Raw genomic sequence first — 12,227 nt, forward strand, 5'->3', positions numbered from 1 at the left:
GAAAAGGAAGCCAAATACATTTTAGAGGGGGGTTCCACAGCACTTTCTCCTTGTATTTATTCATTCATGGCCTTCATCTAGCAGTGGATTGAGATGGGAACTGTAGATCACGTACGTATTCACCCCGCGCCTCACGACTGCGTGGGAGGGGTCCCGCATTCCAACGCTCGTTCCCGTCGCCAACTCAGCGAGCGTCGCGGCCGCCGTTACTGCCACCTGGAGACGTCTCGCCGCTCGCAGCAGGGAACGGACATTCCGAGGCCACTACCGGATTTTGTCGACGCAGATCATCATCCTTCGAGGGCGGTTCAAATGACCACTGATTTGCGGGAAGAGGAGGAGTAGCAGCAGCGGCACGACCGCTGACGATCTGCAACCATTTGGCGCGGGAGGATGCAGCGTCCACAGGTCCCACACGGGGCAGAGTTCCGAGTGGCGACGGCCGGAGCCGCATGAGCCAGTGACACCGGGCGGACCAAACACCAAGTCAGATTTGTGGGAGGTTAAAAGTGGTCGCCAGGGATTCATTTTCTCGCTCGGTATTTTAACGAAATGCTTCGAGGCTGCCTTGCAGTAGGGGTTTTCAGCGCAAGGCATTACCACTGGAGTACACACTACACCTATCTATTATAATCATCATCGTGTAATACTCTACCCTGTATTCTTACGATCTAATGAACACGTTTATAAAAATGACGAGGTCAAAATAAGATGAGATGGATGTGGCACACCATAATAATTTCCGGAACAGCATTGACCTCAACCTCCATCATCACCAAGTGGAAGTGTCAGCACTGACTCGGGGCCTTTGCACGAGGTGAACGCCACACACGCGCGTTAGAGCCGCATCCCCTCGACATCAAGCGGGAGTTTCCACCGCATCATCGTCATCATCATCATCGTGGGGCAGGGGGCGCCGTGCCCAGCACCCAGGAAAGCGAGTGCACGGAAACCCCCAAACCCTCGCCCTGCCACACGTGCCACCTCTTCTTGCGCACCGTCGGTGAATTCGCTGTCGTGACTTTTAAACGCCTTTCAGATGATTTACGGCTGCTCCCCCCCCCACCAGCCACCCTCCTCCCCACGCCCCCACCGCTCTGCTGCTTGCATCTCGCTCGGGTGTCGCGACGGGCTCGGGCGTGTGCGGGCGTCGCAGCCTGGCTCTGGGCCAAAGCACACTGGGATTAAGACCCGGGGGGCGAAGACACGTAGAGGTCAGCCAACATTTCATCCGCCAGCAGACCTTAGCCACGTGCGAATCACCTGTGACCGCCCGCCTCGGGATTAATCTCCCGGCAGTGCGGGGGGAAGTGTGCGAGAGGGCGCCTATCCCGACGGGTGCGGGGTGACGTGGCGGAGCGATCCCGGCGTGCGCGCTTGCCCGGCATAAACACCGTGGCGATCGTGCGGAGCGAACAGCGCACGCGCCGCAGCGGCGTAATTAATCCGCACGTTCCTACGTAATGATCTTGGACTTGTCGCTTTCTGCCGAGATAATGAGCTAATATTGTTCGTCGCTGCGTTATTACCTTTTGAGTGTCTCCGTGACGTTAGGAGCCTAATTACCGCTAAGGGCTCATTAATGCGTACACCATTGTTCATCACTTAGCCAAACAGCGATCCCGAAAGCGGCGTGTTGCGCGAGAATTAATACGACGCAAGCTATCTCGGCGAATTTTAATTTCGATGCGAGGTTTAATGTTTGCGTCACGCGTAATTGACGCAGCTGAGCGGGCGCGGGTGAGAGGGCCGATGCCGCGGCAGCTCCGGCAGCCGCGCTGCGGCAGTTGGCACCGGCAGGAGGGGGCATTAGCGGTCGCCCCACAATCCCCACGTAATCCACCTGCCACCGCCCCTGCCGTACACGGGTTCGACTCGCACTGCATGCACACCACAACGAAAAACAATTGATGGCCTGAGCCCCGCCACTCCTCCGTGCACACGTAATAATACAAAGACAAAGATCCCCCGTATATCCTTATCAGATTGTTGGGGCAAGTGCTGCTAGCGAGTGCCTGTGATGGCCAAAACCAGCGCACACCGGGGGGTAGCGTGGTCAGCATCACGCCCGGTCGTCTGTACCTATCGAGTACTGTACTGATGTTTCCACACCGCACAAGAGACCAATTTAAGGCTGAATCGACCAAGGAGAGGTCCAGGAGCGGTTCGTCACTGATGTCGGCTATGAGTGGGATTCGCCCTCGGGTCACCGAGTGCATAGCAAGTGTGCTCGCCACTTCACTGGCGCTACCCATCCCCTGTGTAGCCTACACAAGCTGTAGGGGAAAATGCTGTAAGTGAGCAGCTACCACACACACAAACATGTACACCACATACACACGATGATATGCGTCTAAAATGCAAATTCACCGTCTCGATGCAGATAGGCAGTGCGTGCATGTAGAGGCAGGGCGAAGGATTAACGTCTGTAGTATATACATGAACAGGGGCAGAGAGACACACACACAGACACGTGCACACACGCGCAATCCGGATGGGTGGCTCAGTGATTGAACGTAAAGGTTGCGCGTTCTAATCCTGATTGCGCGTTCCAATCTCTCCGGGGCTGATAAAATAAGTGTCCCTTTATGGGGAAGTCAGCAGTAGTTGTCCAATGGATATACTTGCCTCTGCCATAAGAACGTGGAATATCCACGACTAGTTTGGGGTTGTAAACAGGAGATGCGCAGGAAATCACTGTGGCTTGTTTTGTTAACACACACGCATAACGAGACAGAGGTCTGCTCTTCATGGACGCACACACATGAAGCGAGACACAAAGACCCCACGCATATCGCGTTTAACCGACTGATGGGCACGTTCTGTCAGCGAACACTTAAGGCCGGCACGGCACACGAGAGGGGGGGTGGCCAGCACCACCTCCAATACAAATGAACGTACTCACACTGACAGTAACACACACACACACAAGCACGCGGACACCACTCAGACACACGCACGGTGGTGATTTCATGGCCATGAAAGCCCTTTCACTCAGAGAAACCCTTAATGGGGACACATAGCACATTCCACTCGTTACGTAACAGGAGCCCCATGCGCGCACAATGCAAACGGCCCTTTAATTAATTCAGTGGGAAAAACAAGCTAAATAATAAAGCTCGCATTATCTCAGAGGCAGAGCCCTGGCTGTATTGCCCTTGTCAGTGGAGGGTCCGGTGGGTGGGGGGTTAGAAGCAAGCTCCTTCCAGCCTCCCCATCTTCTCAGTGGAAGTACAATGAATGTTTACTTTTATTTTTTATTTATGTAAAAAGTTGACATTTTTGGAGGCCCTCCCACCTTGGGAACTTGCCATGTCCGTCTCTGGCCCCAAGGTGAGATCAGATTGATGAGGAGGAATGGGTGAGCGCCAAAGTTTGACTTCTATATTTTGGGAGGCAGGAGTTCACTTTGTCCCTCACATTAAGAATCGCGGGTGAATATAATTTATTCATTTTTAATCTTAATCGTAAACTACTAAAAATAAATCAGTTAAGGTGTCCTGTTTGGGAGGGGCATTGCCCCCTGTGCCCCCACCCCCCGCAAAATGCACCCCTGGTGAGCACCCTGGGTGAAGAGCAGGGCCCCGGGGAACTGCTCATTGTGCTGTTGTATCCATGGATGTGGTAGCGACTGGCATGTAGGGCATCCTGGAGCGTCAGGACATCAATGTCATGGGGGCATCATCGTGATCGCGAGATACTCGCACTTCCCCCGGGCGAGTCCCTCGGTGGAGGAGATCCTTGTCCCAGGGCCTATCTGGCGCATTGTTTGGTCCTGAAGAGGGTAGTTGGCGTGGCTTGTGGTGTTGCTCTGGAGACGGGAGATCAGTGATCCATGATCGTTGTGATTTCTCACTGAACAGAGTGGGCCACGTGAAGGCTGCCATCTTCCACTCCGCCAGGAGAACTAAGCTCATGGAGCAGCCACCTCCAACCGGATTCACCGACATCGATGTCCCCTCCAGCCACTCGGACCACCCGTAAACATCAAATTTTCGGTCACAATTTGGCCAACCAAGCCAGAACCGTGCACATTGTTGTCCACTGTGGCTACTTTATGGCCAGATCCTAAGACAATGAAAAGGAACCTCTGGCCAATCTTTGACCGCTCATAGGCTATGTTAGTATCACGGCGATCTCCTCCACCAATGGACAACTTGTGAATAGCCCACCACCACGTGACTGGGGTAACCAATAGACATTGTACGAACGCACAAGGTAATGCGTTGGTCCAGTGGCAAGCCCAATAGACCCAGTGTCTTGAGTGTAATGTCTGGCCACAGCTAACATCAGTCGCCAGTGATATCTGGATCAGTGCTGCCCCACCCCCCCAATTTTGACTAAAGCCACAATGATGAGCATTGGGGACTATAGTCGAACAAGCCCCGTGACCAATTTGGTGTGGGGAGACATTCCTTCAACAGTCGATTGATCAAGGGGCTCTAAGCAATGCATCCACATTGCAAATTCGATTTGTGAAGCGAGATGTCACCCGCCAATGGTTGTTATCTGCCGTACGGAGCAGTTCCCAAACATCGCATACCCCACCATGACACAACAACAGCAGCAGCAGCAAACTCAGCGGCCACAAACAGCAGTCACAACAATAGCCTCAACAACAGAAGATGCTCCCACAACAACACCAGTGCCAACACCAGCCACAACAGCCACACGACAACAAGAACAGCGGCCACAACATCAATTGCGGGCCCCCAACAGCACGAAAGCGCCACAATGGCGGTGGGGGTTTATATTTATTTATTTACCTGGGGGGGGGTGGGTCGCTTCATTTATTTATAAATTTCTCTGTTTGCCGGTGCCGGTGACTTACCGAGGGAGGCTCGCCGCGCTTCGCCGCGCTTTATGGTCTTGTTTAGAGGCAATTAAGTGAGCACGCTCTCTCTCTCTACGCTTAGCAAACCGCGAACGTCTTAAAAAGGGGGAGAAATTACGCACAAAACGCGGACACACATCAGCAGACGTCACGCTTCCCCCCCCTCCTCCCTCTCGCTCTGCGCCCTCGGCTCTCCGCGCACGTGTGGCGCGGTGCTCCGCTCGCGCGCACCAAAGCAAGCGCCCAGCAATTCCGCGCTGACGTTTCGGTCGCCTGCTGTGGGGGGGGGAGGGGGGTGCATTTGCTACCGGCGCACGCCAATAAAAGTCGTAAACCCTGCCTTGGTGGGGACAACATTCAGCTCTCAGAACTCCCCGCGGAGACCCAAACGAGGCTACGGCGGCGAAGAACAGCCATTCGTTTCCGTCCTAGTTGCTCCGCTGCCGTTAATTAAGCGTGGGGTCGTCGGGTGGCTCCTGAGCGGGACGCGCCGAGTTGTGGGGGGTTCGGGAAGGTGGTTCGGTAAGGGTGTGTCGACGACGAAGATGCATCGATGTGTAGACCAGCTGGTGCGCAGCGCTGTTACTATATCGCAGGATTGGGGAGGCCTTCATCCAGCAGTGGATAGACCACGGCTGACGAGGACTTACTCATACGGTAAAAATCACGCGTCGCCCCCGATTAGCACGGTTGGCTACGTACGGTGCGGAAGAAGTTAAACGTGCATACAATGGCTCATTGTCCAACACGTCGCCTGTTATGCATTTGTCCTTTTAAGGCCGCGCATTTCACGCCGCGTTGGCTGTTTGCTTAACTTTGGGCAGTTTGACCGAAAGGGGCGAGTGGTGGTGGGGTGGCATTAATTTAATGAGCCAGGGCCATTAATTTTAAGCAGGGGGTTTGACGCTCGTCACGGTCAGACTCATTTCCCCCAGGGCCACGAGTGGTTACGCATAAAAGAGTTCTTCTGTGTGTGCGTGGTGCGTGCGTCGTGTGTGTGTACGTCGTGCAGTGGTAGTGTCGTGCTTAGCGGGGCTGCGCTTCGAACCCGGCGACCAAAGTTCGATTCCCGCTCACGGCCACCCACCAGTGACGATTATCTGAACCTATCCTGGGCCTCCCTAAGGTCAATGCAGCCTCAAATGACCATCTGGTGATGTGGGTAAACAGTGCCACTGGGGAGACGAAGGCCGCCGGGCGTGGTGCTGGCCACACCACCCCCTCGTGTGCCGTGCTGGCCTACATACGTGCCGCTCGCAAATAGTACTTTCCCCTACAGCCTGTGTGGACTAAATGGGAGGTCTTTGTCCTGTGTGTACTTATGTATGTATGTATGAATCTGCATGTATGTGTAATTGGTGGTCACTGACGGCCACTTGCCCCACCAGTCTATGGAGGCAAGGGTTGGTGGATCACGTACAGATTTGTGAAGCTCCCAAACCCGCTGTGCTGGGAGGGAGCCAGGAGATGGCAGTACAGAAAGTGGGTTTCTGAATATATCGTTGATGCGGACCTATCCACTATCCAGGGTGTCCTTTCCCCTCGTACAAGTGCTGAGATTTCTCCCGACACTCCGGGTTCCTCTCGAATGAATCAATCACTCCTTGAAATCCAAGTGGTCAAACAACCCAATGTAGGACCCTCCAGAAGGAGTGTCGAGGCTCACCGAGGCCCTCCTGACTAAAGGCCATCATCATCTTCATCATCATCGTTATTATAAGCACTGACGCGCTTACACACGGACACACACGCCGTGATACATTGCACACGGGGGTGGCCACTGCACGTGGCGGCTAGAATCCGGCGCTGTCGAGGCAGCAGCGAGGGTTGGTGGATCGACTCCCTTCCCGTGGGGGTCGAGGAGGTGCCCAAACCGTGGCTTGCCAGGAGAAGGCAGTACAGCAAGTGGACTAATCGCAATCTGTTTCCATCTGTACGGGGATAGAATGCTGCCACCTCGCACGCGTGGGTTTGCTGCAGGTGCTCCGGGTTTCTCCTACTAATTTGCTGAAATCAACGTAAAATAAAAACCCAATACAGCCCTATGCCTCTCCTGGATAAATGAATAATTACATGCATAGATACACACAAGACAACGATCCCCCGTACAGCCTGAACAGACTTTCGGGGGTAAGGGCTGTTAGCAAGAACCTACGAAGGCCGATACGGCACACGAGGGGGGTGGGTGGCCAGCACCACGTCTGGCCGCCTTTGTCTCCATAGTACACACATACATACAGACACACACACACCTGCACTTCACGCACGTGCAAGCACGTGAGAGGCGGTCACGCAAGTGCAATGTGTGTGTGTGGGTATGCGGGCACGTGTGCCAAAGCCACGCCACGCCACGCTCTGCCACGCTCTGCCACGCCAAGGACGTGTGCTCACACACCTCCACACCTTCACAGGTATGACCTGCGCTCACCTTTGCTGAAGAGTACATACCGAGCACACGTGCGGACACAGACGTGCGCACAGACGTACGCGTCCATGCGGGTACCCGTGGCTTTAAAAAGGACACCTAGAAAATTCTGGATGCAAACGCGTACGTGGTGTTGAAGCCAGACAAAGACAAACGCTGGAGACAGAGAGCACACGCACGCAGACACACAGCGACACACACGCGCAGGCACACAGCCACACAGACGCGAGCGCACAGACTTGCACGCACAGTTTCAGAAACACACACACACTCTCAAATAAACGCAAGACAAACACTGTCACATTCACGCACAGCTTCAGACTTGACAAATACAAAGATCTCCCGTTTAGTCTGAACAGACTGTTGGGGCAGGTGCTGTTAGCGAGCACCTATGAAGACCGGAATGGCACACGAGGGGATAGGTGGCCAACACCACGCCCGGCTGCCTTTGTCTCCCCAGTGGCGATGTTTACACATCGCACCAGGTGCTCATTTGAGGCTGTGTCGACCTAGGGAAGAGCCCAGGACCGGTTTAGATAATCGTCACTGGTGTTGGACCGTGAGTGGGAATCGAACCCGAGTGGCCAGGTTCGTAGCAAAGCGCGCTAACCGCTCAACTACTGCACTCTCCATGCATACACATCACGCACACACACACACACATCATGCACACACACACACATCATGCACACACACACGCGCAACCACATGCCCCCTACGCTCCACCTCTTTCTATCAATGGTCAAAGCGTGCTGAACTTTGCCCTGCATAAACACGGCGTGACAGCTCTTTCCCCCTCCAAGCCGCAACTCCCCGCGCGGTGCCCTCCAGAGCCACCGCGCGCACGGCTCACCAAGCCTATTCCGTTAAGCGTTAACTTCCCAGCCCTTTTGAAATCGTATGAAGGGAGGGGGAAAAATGTCTCTCTCTCATCATCATTAAAGCAATTAACCTGCAGTTCAGCGCGCATGCTTCAGATTTAATCTGCCCCTCAGATACATTAAAACACAAGTCAATTAGCTTGGCAGGAAGCGCTCCAATTATGGTTTTCCATTCCTCCTCCAAGTCGCGTGATTAGCTCTGCTTCCCCCCTTACCCCCACCCCGCCTCATCACCTCCTCCCCCCTTCCTGCCTCCCCTGGACTCCCTGAGGCGATGTCCAGCAGTGGCTCCGTCTCAGTGGTCACGGCGAGTCGCCGTCCGTGCAATCATAGCGCAATCTCCGTCATCATGGCCCATATCTGCACCGTCACAGGATTCCCTTACAGCCAATCGTGTTTGTGTTTCGAGACACTACACTCCTCGCTGTGCTGTGATCAATTGCGCTCTTCATTGAGCGCTAGCACATTGATCACGGCACCAGTTCAGTGATGGAGACACTAACTAGCCCATTGATCAAGGCACGGGCCCTGATCACAATGTGAACGTTAAAGAAATGCCCCGCTTGTGACACAGTTGTCCCTATGCCCTGACCACAGCGTTCGTGCCCGAGCGGCCAGGACAGACGACAGCAGTGACCAGGAGAGGCAGCAGTCCAGGACGACGTGTTGTGATTAGCTAACACAGCACACGTTCTTACATCTTGCAATGCCCCCCCCCCCCCCCGATCGTGGGAGACGCAGTCATTCACCTTTACTTTTGTCGATTCTATGAACGCGCGTGTCCCCGTCTCTCGCACCTCCGCAGCAGAGACGCTGACAAAACCACCCCTCGGCTGCCGTTAATTTCCCGCGAGGCCATCGGCCGGCGTGAAACATCCGAGAGCGTCCTCAGTTTTCTGGTCATTTCCATTTATTCGCGGCTGCCCCCTTCATATCCTTGCCCAACACGGCGCGGTGCGCGCGGCGTGACCTGCATCTCGGCGATGGAAGATAAGAGGAGCAGGAGGAGGAGCAGGAGGAGGCGGCGTGGCGGTGCCGGCCGCGTGTGCGGTTGGAACCGGCGCAGGCTCAACGGCTTCGCTCGCAGCGCGAGGGCCAAACAATAAACCAGCGGCGGGCTGCGTTCCCCTCGCTCGCCCGCTCGCCTGTCCACCCGCCCGCCGGGAGGACGAATCTGGATCGTGCCGGCGCCAGGAATGCTGCCCTGCTACACACTTGAGGCGGCCTCCGGCCTCCCCCACCACTCCCTTCTCTTCTTCGCTCCCCTCTCATTTACCCTTCCTCTCCCCATCTTTCTCTGCTCCACCTCTCTGATTTTTGCCACTATTTTTCCTCTAGCCCATCTTCCGCTCTCACCATCTATCTATCTTCATTCACCCCTCTCTGTCTACCGAACCCCCCATCTCTATTTCCCATCCCCCCCTCGCTCCGCTTCTCTCCGTCTTTATATCTCCCTCTGTTCCGGACTTCACCAACTCCGGGGTCGGCGGTGTGTGCTGGAGAAGATACACACGCCAAGTAGCTAAGACCAGAATGTCGTGCTATTTGTTGTACCCGCTCCAAATAAATATATAAGCCCTCTTCGCGAGCCACACGGTGCAAGAGGCAACACTTTGCTGGCCGCATGAAAACCAATTTCGCTGCTGGGGACATGCACGGGGTTTTAAAACCAACAAGAGCAGCAACAGCAAGAAAGAGCGGGGAGGACACGCGGACAGGGGGCACGCGTGGGTGCAGCAACACAAACAGAGAGGCGAGCCGCTAGGCGCGACCCCGGCGTTATTATTCAACCGGCAGCTGCCCGAGCGAGTCAGCGGGTGCCCGAGAGAATGGAGGCTCTGCTACCGACTGCGAGGCGTAAAGAACACGACAATAAAGATTCGGATCTGAAACGAACATTAAACAAACACGCGTGCGGCAACTACGCGAGTTGACTCGCTGCCAGCAGGCGCCACGTGACCCCCCCCCCTCAACCTTCTCTCTCTACGGCCGCGAGCCCGAGCGGGGAGAGTTCCAGCCCAGCTGCAGCCCGGCCGCGCCGCGCCCACGGCGCCGCTGGCGGGCATTTCATTTTGTCCGACTTCCACCGCAGACCCAAGACGCCTTGGAAGAGAAAGGCGTGCCCACGCGTTACCCCACCACGACCTGCGCTATAGCTCCAGGGCGCGTGTGGAGGGTGGGGTGGGGGAGTGTGGGGGAGGGGGGGTCGTGTGTTCTCAAGACGGCTCCATCCCATGGGATCTCATCTCGTGGGATTCCGAGCGAGGCTCTGGCTGTGTTTCCTGTGATTGATGCAGGAGCGGCCACAAAGCCCCGCTGGTCACGCTGACTGCCGCCTCGTGTCTCGAGAGACCGTCATCATCCTCGCCAACAGCCGTGCTCTATCCACTACTGGATTGGATGGAGGCCTGCCCAAGCCTTCGCCATCCCATTACGGTTCATTGCGATGGAACGATCCACCAAGCACCTGCGCACGAGCCGATTTAAATCGCTCCGTCTCCTGGGTGGGCAACCCTCTCGGAATGTGTTCTATTTCATTCCGAGATGTAACGTAAATCAAAAATGTAGTTTGTCTATATAAAAAAATGATCACGGGGAATCTGCGTTGAGATGTTTGGTCACTTCGTGACGAATGTTTGCCATCGTCATCATTGGCCATTGTCTATCTACTGCTGGATTAACATCTCCCCACGCCGTCGCCATCCCTCACGTTCCGGCGCGGCTCCCATTCATCATCTCACTCCTCCCTGCACGTGAGCGGACCTCATCTCGCTCCATCTCCGCTCTGGCCGGGCCTGATTGGCGCGTCCCCTCCTTTGGCTGCCATTCCGTCCCCAGCCTCCGGTCGATGGGCCGTCATGCCGTCTGGCCCATGTGTTCTGGCCAATGTCATTTTATTTAATCAGCCGTCCTCGCCAGCCAGGTGTTGTACGCAACGCTGCCGTCTATACGAGGAGGACAGAAACCTCAGCGAATTCATCCGAAAGCAAAAGTTCGCCTCTAAAAATATCTCGCGAGTAAACTGCGAGCGCTAAATAATGCAGCGCATCTTAATGGCACCTCGGGCCCTCGAGATAAAAAGCCTCTGAGCTGGCACCGGTGGAGGAAATGGGAACCTGCTTGACCTCACCCACCCGCCCAGGAGACTTGAGACCCTAAGCCTCTCCCCTCCCCCCCTCTGTCTCTCGACCCCTGCTGTCGACGGGCCTGTCTCGGTGTCCGGCTCGCCAGTGTCTGATGTCACCCGCTGCTTCGATATCTGTCTCTGCTGTCCGCGCAGTGCCACAACCACCAGCACCTCTCCCGCGCTGTGTGCAGCGGCTGCGCGCTGCTGCTGCTCAACTCTAACGCAGTCAAAGCTCTCGGACCCGCGACAGCGGCGCAAACACAACGCCGAAAATGAACAGCGAGCGCTGCGCTGCCTCCTGCTGCGTTTGTGCTGCTGCTGTTGCATAGCTGTATGATGGCATGCACCGCGTGCTTATTCACTTCCTGAAGAAGCTCCCAGCGCGTGCATGCGGAACGTTGGACAAGACGCCAAACAACACGCGGTGCAGCCCGAAAACACATCGTAGAGCAGCAGTACCGCACTCAACCGGTTGCGTTATTCCTTTCTGGTTCTAACCACTCTGCCCAATGCTTAAATAATTAAACAATAAAACACGGCAGCTAAAGAAGCGGTGAGTGGGGAGAATTGTGTTCATTGCACCGTGGGATTTCTCTGGGGCTCATTATCAACAGCGCTGTAAAAACCTTGGCTCGGGAGTTTAGGACAGAGTGACCCTTGCCCAATTCAGTACTTGGTTGTGCTCACCTCCATTTCGTGCTAACCCGTCGGAAATTCCACGTTACTGTGACGAGGGCCAGTCTGGATATCTATCAATTTGCCAATCACTTTTGAAAAGCAAAAGCCAGTAACCCAGGACTGATGGAATGTATGAAGATTTACAAAGCTATTCGATACTCTCCCCACTCCCCCTCCCCCCACTGACCTTGGCGCTTCGATTAATTGTCACGATTCAAGGGGGCAAATACAAACATCGAACCAATGGCGTTTTCTTATTTCAACTTTGGGATGTTTATAGCG

The 12,227-nt window shown here is 55.1% G+C and overlaps 1 protein-coding gene across 1 annotated transcript in view; it reads right to left on the reverse strand.

Moving 5' to 3' along the window:
- LOC144721492 (peroxisome proliferator-activated receptor gamma coactivator 1-alpha-like) overlaps positions 1-12,227 on the reverse strand; it is a 134,653-nt gene that overhangs the window by 21,655 nt on the left and 100,771 nt on the right.

Source organism: Lampetra planeri, chromosome 12, assembly GCF_965212315.1.
Source record: "Lampetra planeri chromosome 12, kcLamPlan1.2.h2, whole genome shotgun sequence".
NCBI lineage: Eukaryota > Metazoa > Chordata > Hyperoartia > Petromyzontiformes > Petromyzontidae > Lampetra > Lampetra planeri.